The 15,009-nt window shown below is 39.1% G+C and overlaps 1 protein-coding gene across 3 annotated transcripts in view; it reads left to right on the top strand.

Annotated features, from left to right (window-relative positions):
- Nucleotides 1–15,009, top strand: part of WDR70 (WD repeat domain 70) — a 329,425-nt gene that overhangs the window by 220,291 nt on the left and 94,125 nt on the right. The gene's annotated exons all lie outside the window — the stretch shown is intronic.

Raw genomic sequence — 15,009 nt, 5'->3', positions numbered from 1 at the left:
TAGAGGGTTCTTTCTCCTCTACAGCTTGTTCCAAAGCCAGGGAATGTATATTATCATGGGCGAAATTGTCTGTTGGAGGATCTGGCTCACAAAGAAAAATCCTACTTCTTATCTGTACACCCACAGAGTACCAGCAGAACTGGGTGAGTGGGAAGGAGAGCCAGGAGAGGCAGAGGGGACATAGTGCAAAGATGATCCCCTGATCCCCTCTATTACAGTTAATAAGGATCAAAATGGAATACAAGTTGAAGAAGAGAGATTAGTTTAGACTCAAGTACAGTCATGCACCATATAACTACATTTCAGTTAATGACAGTCTGTGTATGCGGTTGTGCTCCCATAAGATTATAATGTAGCTGAAAAATTTCTATCACCTAGTGATGTCATAGCCATCTTAACGTTATAGTGCAATGTGTTACTCACGTATTTGCGGCGATGCTGGTATGAACAAACCTATTGTGCTGCAAGTAGTATAAAAATAGAGCAGATACAATTATGTGTAGTACAAAATATTTGATAATAAATGACTTACTGGTTATTATATTTACTATACTATACTTTTAGTGTATTTTAAAGTCTACTTCTACTTATTTAAAAAGTATTGACTGTAAAAGATCCTCAGGTACTTTAGGAAATATTCCAGAAGAAGGCATTGTTATCATAGGAGATGACAGTTCCATGTGTGTTATTACCTCTGAACATCTTTCAATGGGATGATATATAATGTTGGAAGACAGTGATATTAATAATCCTGACCCTGTGTAGGTCTAGGCTAGCATGTGCATTTGTGTCTTAGTTTTTAACCAAAAAGTTTTACAAGTTAAAAATTTTTAATAGAAAAAGTTTATAGAATAAGGATATAAATAAAAAATATTTTTTGTATAGTTTATACATGTGTTTATGTTTTATGTGTTATTACAAGAATCAAACATTTTAAAAAACTAAAAGCTTACTGAAAAATTACTGTAAGCTACCTTTAATTTATTATTGAAGGAAGAAAAACACTTTTAATAATTTTAGTGTAGCCTAAGTTTGCTGTGTTTATAAAGCCCACAATAGTGTACAGTAATGTTCTAGACCTTCACATTCACTCAGTACTTTAGTCACTAACTAACTCACCCACTTACTTACCCAGAGCAACTTCTAGTCTAGCAAGCACCTTTCGTGGTAAATGCCCTATACAGGGATACCATTTTTTACTTTTTATACCATGTTTTTACTGTACGTTTTCTGTGTGTAGATATGTTTAGATATACAAATACTGACCATTGTGTTACAGTTGCCTGTAGTACTCAGTACAGTAATATTCTGTACAGGTTTGTAGCCTAGGAGCAATAGTTTATTCCATATAAGCCTTATTACCACCTATGCTTAAGTACACTCTGTGATGTTCACATAATGAGGAAATCACCTATTGACATGTTTCTCAGAATTTATTCTCATTATTTAGTGATCCATGACTATAACTAGGCAAGGAGTGACTACTAGAGTCTTTTCCCCCTTCACTGTATTTTCAAATGCTATCTCTTAAAATGACTAGAGTAGAAGTAGTTCTAAATTTTATATCTGTTTTCCTTAGGGAAATTAATATGTCAAACTCATATACATTGAAGGAAATAATTTATTCTATACTATATTTATGCCTTATATATTTTATACTGAGATAGTGAATCAAGATTATAGAAATGGTATAAAATTAAAACATTTTGATAAGTTTAAGTGGCCATAACTTAAATGGAATTTTTTGTCATTCACTGGATCTAGTAGCCCAGTGACATTTTACTCTTTTTATTTTTAAACCTGGGAGGTTTGTCTGTAAACCATTTATAAGCAGAGCAGGCTTTCCAAATGCTATGAGTTAAAACATATGGAGATACTAAAGATACTTGGATGGAGCTTGAATGTCTTCCCACACATAAAATATGTGTCTCAAAGAGGAAGATATGTTTTAGACATTTCACTGAATAGTAGTTTGACGTTAACAGCAAAATACATTATAGTTATTATTTTTATATTGATAAATTAAGAATACTTTTGTTAAATAAGATATAGTAAGCTAAAAACAAAGCATTCCCTACTATATTCCTAAGTCTATGTGTTTACACAGTGCCTCTCTTATATAAACCTGAAACATACAGGGATGTGTGTATGTTCAAGTATATGCATGTGTGTATGTTCAAATTTGATAGTGATCGCAAATTTGTGTGGAGTTCACCATTTATAAAGATAGATTTGGAGCAAGTGATTCTATTTTATCCTACAGGAGAGTATTTTTCAATATTTTAAAACTAGTGCATAATTTGTTTCCTAATTATCCAAGAAGACTTTATTAAGCTTTGCTTTCTGTACTCTGTATGTTACAAAAACGGTAGATAGATTCAATAAACTTTATCACATGCATCTCTAACCTTACCTCACACATCTCTAACCTTACCTCTCTTGGTGACATTGGAGTGGTGTGATATGGAGAGGGAAGTCTGTGATCAGACTTACGTCTTTTAGAAATGACTCTGTTGTCTATATGGAAGACAGATTGGAGGAAATAAGGAAATAGGCAGGAGGTCAGTTCACAGATATAAGGGAACCCAGTCTTAAGTGAGAGATGAAGAGAACCTCTACCAAGTATGTGGAGTGGGAATGGAGAACAGAGAGTATACTAAAGTGACATTAGGATATATTTAAATATATACATGTAAATATATATGTATATTTACACATACAACTTGGTAAATGTTTGTATGTAAGGAATGTAGGACAAGTTGTTTGTGAGAATAAGTAACTGGAGACCCAGGCTACCTATCAACGCAGGGGGATTTGCCTGTGGAAGTGGAGGGACAGGGAAGGCTGTAATGAATTGTTTGGGTGTATTGAGTCACAAAGTACTCAGGTCCATATCCAGCTCAGTTGAATAAGTAAATGAATTAATTTACTAATATTGGGGGCTTCTATCCATGCCTATTACCCTCTTTCCTTAGATCCTAGATTTTAATAAATGCCCCAATTTTTTTTGACTTGAGGCTGGATTTCTGTTTGCAAAACCTCATTGAGGTTTGATTTTTTCCTCCACAGTTCCCTTGTCTTTTCATGCCTTGACCCTGTGCCTTTTGTACCTATATTATTACCACTTTGCTTAGGACCTCTGGCCCATGTTTAACTAGCTTTCTTCCTTTCTTACTCAAGTTTGGATCAAACTTCCTTCTGGATCCATACCCTTAGTGAAATGGCACCGTTAATCTCAGTAGAGATGCATTTCTCAGTGTGTGGTGGAACTAATTTTGATAGGGGTTAGGAGAGGACCCTGCACTATACTGTAGAAGAAGAGCACTGTACTAACTTTTGTGCCACTGCTGCTTCAAAACTAGCTGTTTAAGGTAAAATGCTTGACCTCCCCTTGCCTCAGTTTTCTTCTCTGTAAAATGAGTAGATTGGGCTAAAGGACCTCTAAAAGTCTACCTCCAGCTGCAAAAATTCTTAAAATTTACATCTGCAGTATTTGAATCTGCAGAATTGGATTTGGTAGCACTGTGATCACAAAAGAAAATTCCCAATGAGTTTTTAAAAATAGATAAATATTTGGTATAGAAGTTAAATGGACAACTGAATCTCAGTGAGAAAAATTTAAGTAAAATCAAACTGAAAAGGGAAAGAAACTAGAAATGGTTCATTTGTACCATAAAGATAATTGACAAAGGAATTAAGTTAGCATAATTGAGCTCACTGTGGAATATATTTTCTCAATGATTGATATGGTTTGGCTGTGTCCCCACCCAAATCTTATCTTGAATTGTTGTTCCCATGATCCCCATGTGTCATGGGAGGGATCCAATGGGGGTAATTTAATCATGGGGGCAGTTATCCTCATGCTGTCTTGTGATAGTGAGTTCTCACAAAATCTGATGGTTCTATAAGGGATTCTCCCCGCCCCCCCCGCCCCCGCCCCTTCACACAGCACTTCTTGCTGCTTCTCCTTCCATCCACCATGATTGTAAATTTCCTGAGGCCTTCTTAGCCCTGTGGAACTGTGAGTCAGTTAAACCTCTTCCCTTTATAGATTACCCAGTCTCAAGTATGTCTTTATTAGCAGCATGAGAATGGACTAATACAATGATATTAGTCAAGTTGGGATAATTTGTTTAACAAAAGGATGGAGGCATGTCAGAAGGACACAGGAGCTAACTGGAAGGAGCTCCCTATAACTGAATCTGGGACAAATCTGTGAACTATAACCCATAGAATAAGTTAAATATCATGAATGCATACTGATAGAAATAATTCAGTAAGTACATAAGAAACAACTCTTCCTTACAATATAATTCCAATTAATAAATGTAGAAGGAATAATAGAAAGTCACCATGAAGCAGATACCATAGTAATAATTATTATAATCAGGAATCACTAATGGATGCTAAAATTAGTTGAGCAAAGCTATGATGAGAAGCAGAATATTTACATTGTCTCAAGGTATTTCCTCACAAGATAGTTATCAGCTACAAAGGGAGAATTAGTAACTTTACACTGAAGAAACCTGCCATATATACTGCCTTAACAAAGACATTAAGCTAACATCACATAATAAGACATATTGACATCATGTAAATCTTGATATGATGCATAGAAGGCATAACAGCACTCTGTTACATTCTTACCAAAAATGTATAGCCCTAACCTAATAATGAGAAAACATCAGACCAACCCAACTTGATAGTCTGTAAAATAACTGGCCACTACTTTTCATGTGTCAAAATCGTGAACTGTCCTAGATTGGAGGAGACTAAGAAAATATGACAACTAAATGCAATGTGAGATCCTGCTTTAATGTGGACTAGAAAAAAAAAAGCACATTCGTTGGAAAACTGATGAAAAAGGAATGAAGTCTATACATTAGCTAATAGAATTCTATCAGTGTTACTCTTCAGTTTTTTTGATAATTATACCATGATCATGGTAGATGTTAACATTAGGGGAAGTTGTGATATGGGACCTCTCTGTAGTATTTTAAACAACTTTTCTGTAAGTCTAAAATTATTTTAAAATCAAGAATTTTAGGCTGGGTGCGGTAGCCTACAACCTGTAATCCCAGCACTTTGGGAGGCTGAAGTGAGTTCAGGAGTTTGAGACCAGCCTGGCCAACATGGTGAAACCCTTTCTCTTCTAAAAATACAAAAGTTAGCTGGGTGTGGTGGCAGGCACCTATAATCTCAGCTACTTGGAAGCCGAGGCAGGAGAATTGCTTGAACCTGGGAACTGAAGTTTGCAGTGAGCCAAGATCACTAGGGCAACAGAGTAAGACTCTTTTCTTTCTTCTTCTTCCTCTTCTTCTTCTTCTTTTTTTTTTTTTTTTTTTTTTTTTTTTTTTTTTTTTTTTTTTTTTTTTTTTTTTTTTTTTTTTGTAGAGATGGTGTTTCACTATGTTGGCCAGGCTGGTCTTGAACTCCTGACCTCAGGTGATCTGCCTGCCTCCCACAGTGCTGAGGATTACAGGAGTGAGAGCCACCCTGTTCGGCCTGAATGACTTTTTAAAACTCTCTTTTGTTTTCCTGGGCAGTAAATTTTTGTAAATATCACTAACTTAATTGAAGAGCCTAGAAAATATTACTATCATCAGGCATTTATTGAGTTTCTACTCAAAGTTGTCCAAGCCTCTTAAGACCTGTTTTTTTCCTCAAGGCTTTACAGTTTCTAAATTGATTCACAGTACACACTACAGGTGATCCCTATACCATCTTAGTTAAAGATCACCTGCTTCTCACAGCCCAGCTCTATTATACAAAAAACACACTGTTCTTCCAGTATCAATTTTCTTGATCAGACTATTTTTAGTGCCGGTCTACAAAGGCAAACTATCCAACTATCTATGTCACATAACTACACTTTTAAGTCTCTCTTCCTCCACTTTTTTTTTTTTTTTTTTTTTTTTTGGAGTTTTGTTCTTTTTTCCTATGTTAGAGTGCAATGGCGTGATCTCCGCTCATTGAAACCTCTGCCTCCCAAGTTCAACAATTCTCCTGCCTCAGCCTCCCAAGTAGCTGGGATTACAGGTGCCCGCCACCATGCCCAGCTAATTTTTTTGTATTTTTAGTAGAGATGGGGTTTCACCATTGGCCAGGCTGGTCTCGAACTCCTGATCTCAGGTGATCCACCCGCTTTGGCCTCCCAAAGTGCTGGGATTACAGGTGTGAGGCATTGTGCCCAGCCGACTTATTTTTAATATAAAAATGGTTTTATCATGTATGGAAGAAAAAAAAAATCTTGAATTTGTGGCTCTGGTTATTTTCAAATCCATTCCCTGTTCTCCAGCTCTACTGCCAATGCCTTAGTTCAAATCCCCAACATCTCAACATCTCTCACCTGGACTGCCTCCAGTCTTGTCTCCCTCAAATCCATCCTCCACACAGCTGGCAAAGTGATCTATTTAAGACAAAAATTTGACCACGTCACTTTTCTTAAGCTTCTTCAATAGTTTAACATCAAGCTAAAGTCTCCTTATCATGGTCTTCAAAGGCCTTTCATGATCAGGTCTCTACCTACTTTTCCAGCTTCGCCTCTCCCCACTCCATACCGCAGACTGTAAACTTTAACATACACCACGCTGCTTCCCACCTGTGCCCTTGGTTCACACAGTCCAGACTAACGGGAATCGGTTCTCACCCCACTTTTCTTTTCTTTTTTTCAATAAGACGGGGTTTCACCATGCTGGTCAGGCTGGTCTTCAACTCTTGACTTCAAGATCCACCCACCTGGGCCTCCCAACTGGTAGAATTACAGGCGTGAGCCACTGCGCCCAGCCCTCATTTTTCTTCTGACTGGCTGATTTCTACTTGTAATACTCAGCTCCAGTGTATAGTAGGTCCCCTTTATCCATGAGGAATATGTTCCAAGACCTCCAGTGGATGCTTAAAATCATGACAGTATCAAACACACTATATACTGTTTTTCCTATACATACATAACCATGATATGGTTTAATTTATAAATTAGGCTAAGAGATTAACAACAATAAAAAAAATTACAAGAATATACTGTAATAAAACTTATGTGAATGTGGTATCTTTTTCCCTCAAAATATCTTACTACTTTCAGACCCAGGAAGAGTGCCGGTAACTGAAACTGCATAAAGCAAAACCGTGGATAACGGGGGCTACTGCACCTCCTCTTTGTGCTCTCAAAAGCATCACAGTTGCTGCATTAATACTCTATCTTCATCTCTATATTCATAATACATTCTACCATTCTACGTATGTTTGTTTCTGAAACTTCACAACATGCTCCTTATATCTGGAATGGTATTCTTTTCCTACTCAGAGTTACATACTATGTGTTGAATAACTGTTAGCCAAACAAATGACCAAATTACACAAACATAAGTGACAGGAAAAAAGATGTATCTATCTTTTTTTGGGGGGGGAGGGGGTATGGAGTCTTACTCTGCCATGAGGCTGGAGTGCAGTACGCAATCTTGGCTCACTGCAATCCTCCGCCTCCCGGGTTCAAGCAATTCCCCTGCTTCAGCCTCCCGAGTAGGTGGGACTACAGGCACCTGCCACCATGCCTGGCTAATTTTCGTATTTTTAGTAGAGACAGGGTCTCACCATGGTGGCCAGGATGGTCTCGATCTCTTGACTTTGTGATCTGACCACCTCAGCCTCCCAAAGGGCTGGGATTACAGGCATGAGCCACCACACCCAGGCTCTTAATCTTAAAATCATGTTAAACAATGTTTAAAAATTGGCTTCCGCCGGGCGCGGTGGCTCATGCCTGTGATCCCGGCACTTTGGGAGAATGAGGCACGTGGATTACCTGAGGTCAGGAGTTGGAGACCAGCCTGGCCAACANTAGAGACGGGGTTTCTCCATGTTGGTCAGTCTGGTCTTGAACTCTTGACTTCAGGTGATCTGCCCACTTCAGCCTCCCAAAGTGCTGGGATTACAGGTGTGAGCCACTGCACCCAGCCAAAAAAAAAGATTTTTAAATAATATGTTAACCTTAAACATGTTTTTGAAATACTCTGGGTGTCAACATAGCAGGGTTAAGTCAGCTCACATAAACCCTCCTCTCCCACATACCCGCATGCTAAACCAGAAAATGCCAAAATTAATAGATTTTGAAAGTTTTGAAAGAAACAATTTTAGGACATCAAGACTGTTTAATAAACGAAGAGGTAAACTTTTGGTCTTTAACATTCCTGAGAATTACTAAAAGCTTAAAACAAGAACATGCACAAGGAGCATATGTACATATAAATGACTTAGCTTTTGAGAGTCACCTTCTGGAAGACAATCATGTCTCCTGGTACCACTAAATGGATCGTAGAACACGTAATTCTTGGAAGTGGAGCACAGTTCTCACTCCAAAATCCAAGAAGGGCAAATGCTCACTTTCCTGGCTTCCTTCTGTTACGAGAATACAGGTATTCAGCTTAGATTTGGCCAATCAATTCCATGCACTCTGGGCTTTGATTCAGGAGCTGGTGAAAGGAGACACTCTATTCCTGTTTGGCAGCAGAAGTAGTGGAAACATTCAGTTTTCAGGAGTAGCAGTACCACTGATGGTGTCACATCCAGCATTTTGGAGTGTCAGTGGTGTCCTCCAGGCTGGTTCTGAGTCTGGAATCTGGCCGGGATCTGGGCGTTTTCTCACATATTTTCTGAGCATGATTAAATAGCCTCCCCAGTTAATTTCAGAATCTACTTTTCATTCTTTGCCTAATTTCACTTTCTACTACAGTTGAGAATGCCCTCTGATCTGTATCCCTATACAAAAAGTTTAGATATTATGCCATTAAAATGAATTTATGTTGTAAGAGTTGTTTTTGAGACATGTATATTTTTCAGCACTTCAAGTTTTAATTTGCTTTTATATGTATTATATTGAGCTAATGAATTTAGTTAAGTCATTATAGTGCAATGGTTAACAGTGTGGACTTTGGAAGTATGCCTGGATTCATATTTAGGCTCTGCTGGTTATTAGCTCATTGAGTTTTTACAATTATAAAATGGGGGTAATAGCAGTACCTACTTCGGGACTTGTTGGACGGACGAAATACATACACATGCGCACATACGTGCACATACCCATAAAGAGCAGTACTTGGCAGGTAGTAAGTTCTGTATTTCAGTATCAGCAGTTATTATTTTGATTCTCTTATCAGCTTAGAAGTTTATATATGTTTGTTTTCTGGTTGATTTTAATATGCCAAGTTCTCAAATTCCATGTGAGCAATACCGTTTCTCTTGGTGAACCTTTCTAGTATGTATCTTACAGAAGAAAATTTACAGTGATCTGAGATCAGAGATCAGATTTTGTTAGTTGGTATATTACTGAATTAACTCTGTTCTTGACAGTTATTGGGATCTGCACAGCATGAGTTTTTGGCTGATTTGCTTACAAGGAAAAGTAGTAACTGACACCCAGGCTTCAGAAGGAAAAAGATTTATTGTTTTCAAAAGCAAGACTAAAATATTAGCTTCAATTATCTTTATGTATTTCTAGAATAATTTAATATACATGGTACTTAAAAGGAAAAAAATGTAACTAACTTAATAGATTTTTTAAGTGTGAGGTGCAAAATTAGGCTATTCACTGGCTGCCCAAGGGATGAGTAAATAAGAGCAGTTAGAAGAAATGGAGAACATAAACCCAGAGAGAATATTTATTTAAATAATGAACAGTAGCATCATTGTGTCAGAGCTTTGAAATTGTTTCCCTAGTTACCTATTTGAGTAAGTTTTCCTTAAAGAATTATAGCAATATCATGGAAAAACTTGAGAAATTCCCTGACAACTACACATTCTAATCTTGTGATTAAGACTCAGTGAAGCAGTTTTTGATTCTTCCCCAGTGGATGTGGACATCATTATCAGTCTCTGAAGACTTGTCAGAACTTACCTCAAAGTTTTATTGTAGTCAGTTCGCAGTCCATAAAAGGAAAGACAGAATTCTCACTGAAAATGCTGGTAAGACAGGAAAAAGTTTTAAAATTACTCTCTAAATACTTTTCCTGTCTCATTTGTGGATCCAGGAACTCTGACCTGTGAACCTTATTTATGTATGAATGTTTTTAAATCTTATTTCCTTCTTTTTGTGTGTGTGTGTGGGGGCTCTTAAGCCAATTCTGGTCTGAGTTTGTTGTACAATTCTGTCAGTGGCTCTGGATTTTTACATGTTAGTTGGTGCCAGTGTCATCTGTTTTGGATTATAAGCTCCATGAGGGAGTGGAGAGGTTCCTATAACACTCTTTGATGGTGATCATAATGACTAAGTGATTTGTTCCATTGATTTAAAATATATTCTTGACTTCTGGTTGGCATATTCTGAGAATTAGTAGTATGGCAACTGTTTCTCAATAGTCATTTACTTTTAAATTGCCTGTATCATCTTAAAAGAATAGCCAGGCGCGGTGGCTCACTCCTGTAATCCCAGCACTTTGGGACGCTAAGGCAGGCGGATCACAAAGTTAGGAAATCGAAACCATCCTGGTCAACATGGTGAAACTCCATCTCTATTAAAAATACCAAAAAAAAATTAGCTGGGCATGATGGCACATGCCTATAATTCCAGCTGCCTGGGAGGTTGAGGCAGCAGAATTGCTTGAACCAGGCAATCAGAGGTTGCAGTGAGCCAAGATCATACCACTGCACTCCACCCTGGCAATAGAGTGAGGCCACATTCCCCCTACCCCTAAAAAAAAAAAAAAGAATAGCTATTATTTGTTGATCATTTGCCAGGTACCAGAAGTGGTTTGAGCACTTTACATTTATTATTTAATTTTCACCACAGTTCACTGAAATTGGTGTTATTTTTCTCATTTTGCAAATGAGAAAACTAAGGCTTAAAGAGGTTAAGAGGCTTGCCTATTGTACAATTAGAAATATTACAGCCAAAAAAGCCAGGTCTGTCTGATTTCAAAGACATTGCTTTCAGCCACTGTATTATACTTTTTGTGTTTTTTTTTTTTTTTTTGAGATTTTTTTTTTTTTTATTTTATTTTTTTTTTTTTTTTTTTTTTTTTTTTTTTTTTTTTTTTTTTTTTTTTTTTTTTTTTTTGAGACCCTATGGACATTTGCAAGTGATTGTTTTCTGTCTCTGAAGTTTATATTTTAAAAAGTTTTTTTTATACACTGCTTACAGAGAATTATCATGATTATAATAGCATAGACTTGAAAAATGAGTGTTCCATTGATTTGTCTTTATTAGGAGAAAAAATTCTTTAAAAATTCCTCAAATACATATTCCACATATCTAACATTGAAAAAAACTGTTGTTTCATCCAAGATGGCCGAGTAGGAGCAACTCTGGATTGCAGCTCCCAGCAAGCACACAGAGGGTGAGTGCTCGCCGCATTTCCAGAGGGATTTTTATTGCCCACAGACCAGAAGCTTCCTGGGTGGAGGAGTGCCACAGGTCTCAGCACGGCTGTTTGCCGGCTTGGCGGCTCTCCGCTCAAAAAACTCACATGGGTCTGGGCGCTGTTTCAGCTGGTGACTGGAGTGCCTGGGAGACAGAGTCGCCTGTTCAACTAATAAAAAGGGGACTGAAATAGGAAGCCAGGCCAGGAGATTCCCGGGTGAAAATGCACCACGAGTACCCAGCGCGGCTGTTTCAGCCGGAGAAGTGGCGCTCCTCTCAAAAAACTCAGACGGGTCCAGGAGTGGTTTCAGCTGCTGACTGGAGCGCCTGTGAAACGGAGTCACCCATTCAACTGATTAAAAGGGGACTGAAACGGAGCCAGGCCAGGAGATTCCCCAGTGGAAAAGCACCTCCAGCACAGCCGGCGCAGCGGGTCTCTGCACAAAATCTCACACAAATCAGGGCACCTTTTCAACTGGCGACTGGAATTCCTGGGAGACAGAGTCACCCATTCAACTGAAAAAAAGGGAACTGAAAAAGGGAATCAGGCCAGGAGATTCCCAGGTGAAAAAGTGCCACAAGCCCCCAACGTGGCTGTTTCAGCTGGCGCAGCGGGTCTCGGCACAAGAACTCATACAAATGCGGGCGCTGTTTCAGCTGGTGACTGGAGCGCCTGGGAGACAGAGTTTCCTGTTCAACTGAAAAAAAAAAGGGGATCTGAGGCAGGGAGCCAGATGATCAGGCATGGCCAGTCCCACCCCCACAAAGACCAGCAATCTGAAATGCTCTGGATTGAGAGTTTCACAACAAGCACAGCTGAACCCAGGATGGTCCAGCTCTGTGGGAGAGCGGCCGCCACCATTTCCAAGGCAGTCCACCATTACCAAGTCAGCCTTCCATTGCTGAGGCAGTCCGCCATTACAGAGAGAGTCTGCCGTTACAGAGGTGGGCCACCATTGCCGAGGCAGTTCTAAATATACCCCTATAAATAGGACTGCAGTGAAGTTCACATGGCAGCTGGGTGGAGCCCACAGCAGATCAGCAACACCCCTGCTTGCAGACTGTGATTAGGCTGCCTCCTCACTGGGCAGGGCATCTATGAAAAAAGGCAGCATGACAGAAACTTATAAATGAAGCCCTATCTTCTGGGAACAGAGCACCTGGGAAAACAAGCCTGTTATGAGTTCTGCTGTAGCAGACTTAAACGTACCTGCGCAGCAGCTCTGAATGGAAGAATGGAGTTCACAGCTCAGCACTTGAGCTCCTATAAAGGGACAGACTGTCTCCTCAAGCAGCTCCCTGACCCTGTGTATCCAAAGAGTCACCTCAAAAAGGAGAGCTCAGACTGACATCTGGCAGGTATCCTTCTGGGACAAAGATAGCAGAAGAAGGAACTGGCAGCAACCCTCACTGTTCTGCAGCCGCTGCAGGTGAGCCCTAGACAAGCAGGATCTGGAGTGGACCTCCAGCAGTCCTACAGCAGAGGGGCCTGACAGAAGGAAAACTAAGAAACAGAAACAAATAAATTCATCATCAACAAATAGGAAGTCCACTCAGAGACCCCATCTGAAAGTCAGCAACTACAAAGACCACAGGTAAATAAATCCACAAAGATGAGAAGAAACCAGCGCAAAAAGGATAAAAGCAGCCAAAACCAGAATGCCTCTCCTCCGCTGAGGGACCACAACTCCTCACCAGCAAGGGAACAAGGCTGGATGGAGAATGAGTCTGATGAATTGACAGAAACAGGCTTCAGAAGGTGGGTAATAAGAAACTTCTCTGAGCTAAAAGAACATGTTCTAACCCAATACAATGAAGCGAAGAACCTTGAAAAAGGGTTTGACGAAATGGTAATGAGAATAAACAGCTTAGAGAGGAACATAAATGAATTGGTGGAGCTGAAAAACACAGCATGAGAACTTTGCGAAGCATACACAAGTTTCAACAGCCGAACTGACCAAGTGGAAGAAAGGATATCAGAGGCCGAAGATCAACTCAATGAAATAACAAGAAGGCAATATTAGAGAAAAAAGAGTAAAAATAAATGAACAAAGCCTCCAAAAAATATGGGATTATGTGAAAAGACCTAATCTACGTTTGATAGTTGTACCTGAATGTGATGGAGAGAATGAACCCAAGTTAGAAAACATGCTCCAGGATATTATCCAGGAAGACTTCCCCAACCTAGCAAGGCAGGCCACAATATTCAAGTCCAAGAAATACAGAGAACACCATAAAGATATTCCTCAAGAAGACCAACCCCAAGGCACATAATTGTCAGATTCACCAGGGTTGAAATGAAGGAGAAAATGCTAAGGGCAGCCAGAGAGAAAGGTCGGGTTACCCACAAAGGGAAGTCCATCAGGCTCACAGCGGATCTCTCAGCAGAAACCCTACAAGCCAGAAGAATCCTTAAAGAAAATAACTTTCAACCTAGGATTTCATATCCAGCCAAACTTAAGTTTCATAAGCGAAGGAGAAATAAAACCCTTTATGAACAAGCAATTACTCAGAGATTTCATCACCACCAGGCCTGCTTTACAAGAGCTCCTGAAAGAAGCGCTAAACACAGAAAGGAACAACCAGTACCAGCCACTCCAAAAATGTCCCAAATGGTAAAAAGCATCGACACAATGAAGAAACTGTATCAACTAACAGGCAAAACAACCAGCTAGCATTGAAATGGCAGGATCAAATTCACACATAACAATATTAACCCTAAATGTAAATGGGCTAACTGCCCCAATCAAAAGACACAGACTGGCAAATTGGATAAAAAGCCAAAACCCATTGGTGTGCTGTATGCAGGAAACCCATCTCACAATGCAAGGATACACATAGGCTCAAAATAAAGGGATGGAGGAATATTTACCATGCAAATAGAGAGCAAAAAAGAAAAAAATCATGTGTTGCAGTCCTAGTCTCTGATAAAATAGACTTTAAACCAACAAAAATCAAAAGAGACAAAGAAGGACATTACATAATGGTAAAAGGATCAATGCAACAAGAAGAGCTAACGATCCTAAATATATGCACCCAATACAGGAGCACACAGATACATAAAGCAAGTTCTTAATGACTTACAAAGAGACTTAGACTCTGACACAATAATATTGGGAGACTTTAACACTCCACTGTCAATATTAGACAGATCAACGAGACAGAAAATTAACAAGGATATTCAGGACTTGAACTCAGACCTGGACCAAGCAAACCTAATAGACATTTACAGAACTCTCCACCCCAAATCCACAGAATTTACATTCTTCTCAGCACCACATCACACGTACTCTAAAATTGACCACATAGTTGGAAGTAAATCACTCCTCAGCAAATATAGGAGAATGGAAATCATAACAAACAGTCAGACCACAGTACAATCAAGTTAGAACTCAGAATTCAGAAACTAACTTGGAACTGCACAGCGTCATGGAAACTGAACAACTGGCTCTTGAATGTTGACTGGATAAACAATGAAATGAAGGCAGAAATAAAGATGTTCTTTGAAACCAACGAGAACGAAGACACAACATACCAGAATCTCTGGGACACATTTAGAGCAGTGTCTAGAGGAAAATGTATAGCAATAAATGCCCACATGAGAAGTAAGGAAAGATCTAAAATCGACACCCTATCGTCCAAATTGAAAGAGCTAGAGGAGC

This window comes from Cebus imitator, unplaced genomic scaffold, assembly GCF_001604975.1.
Source record: "Cebus imitator isolate Cc_AM_T3 unplaced genomic scaffold, Cebus_imitator-1.0 Scaffold205, whole genome shotgun sequence".
Taxonomy (NCBI): Eukaryota; Metazoa; Chordata; class Mammalia; order Primates; family Cebidae; genus Cebus; species Cebus imitator.
Note: the sequence above shows the minus strand (reverse complement) of the source record. Positions and strands in the feature narration are given on the sequence as shown.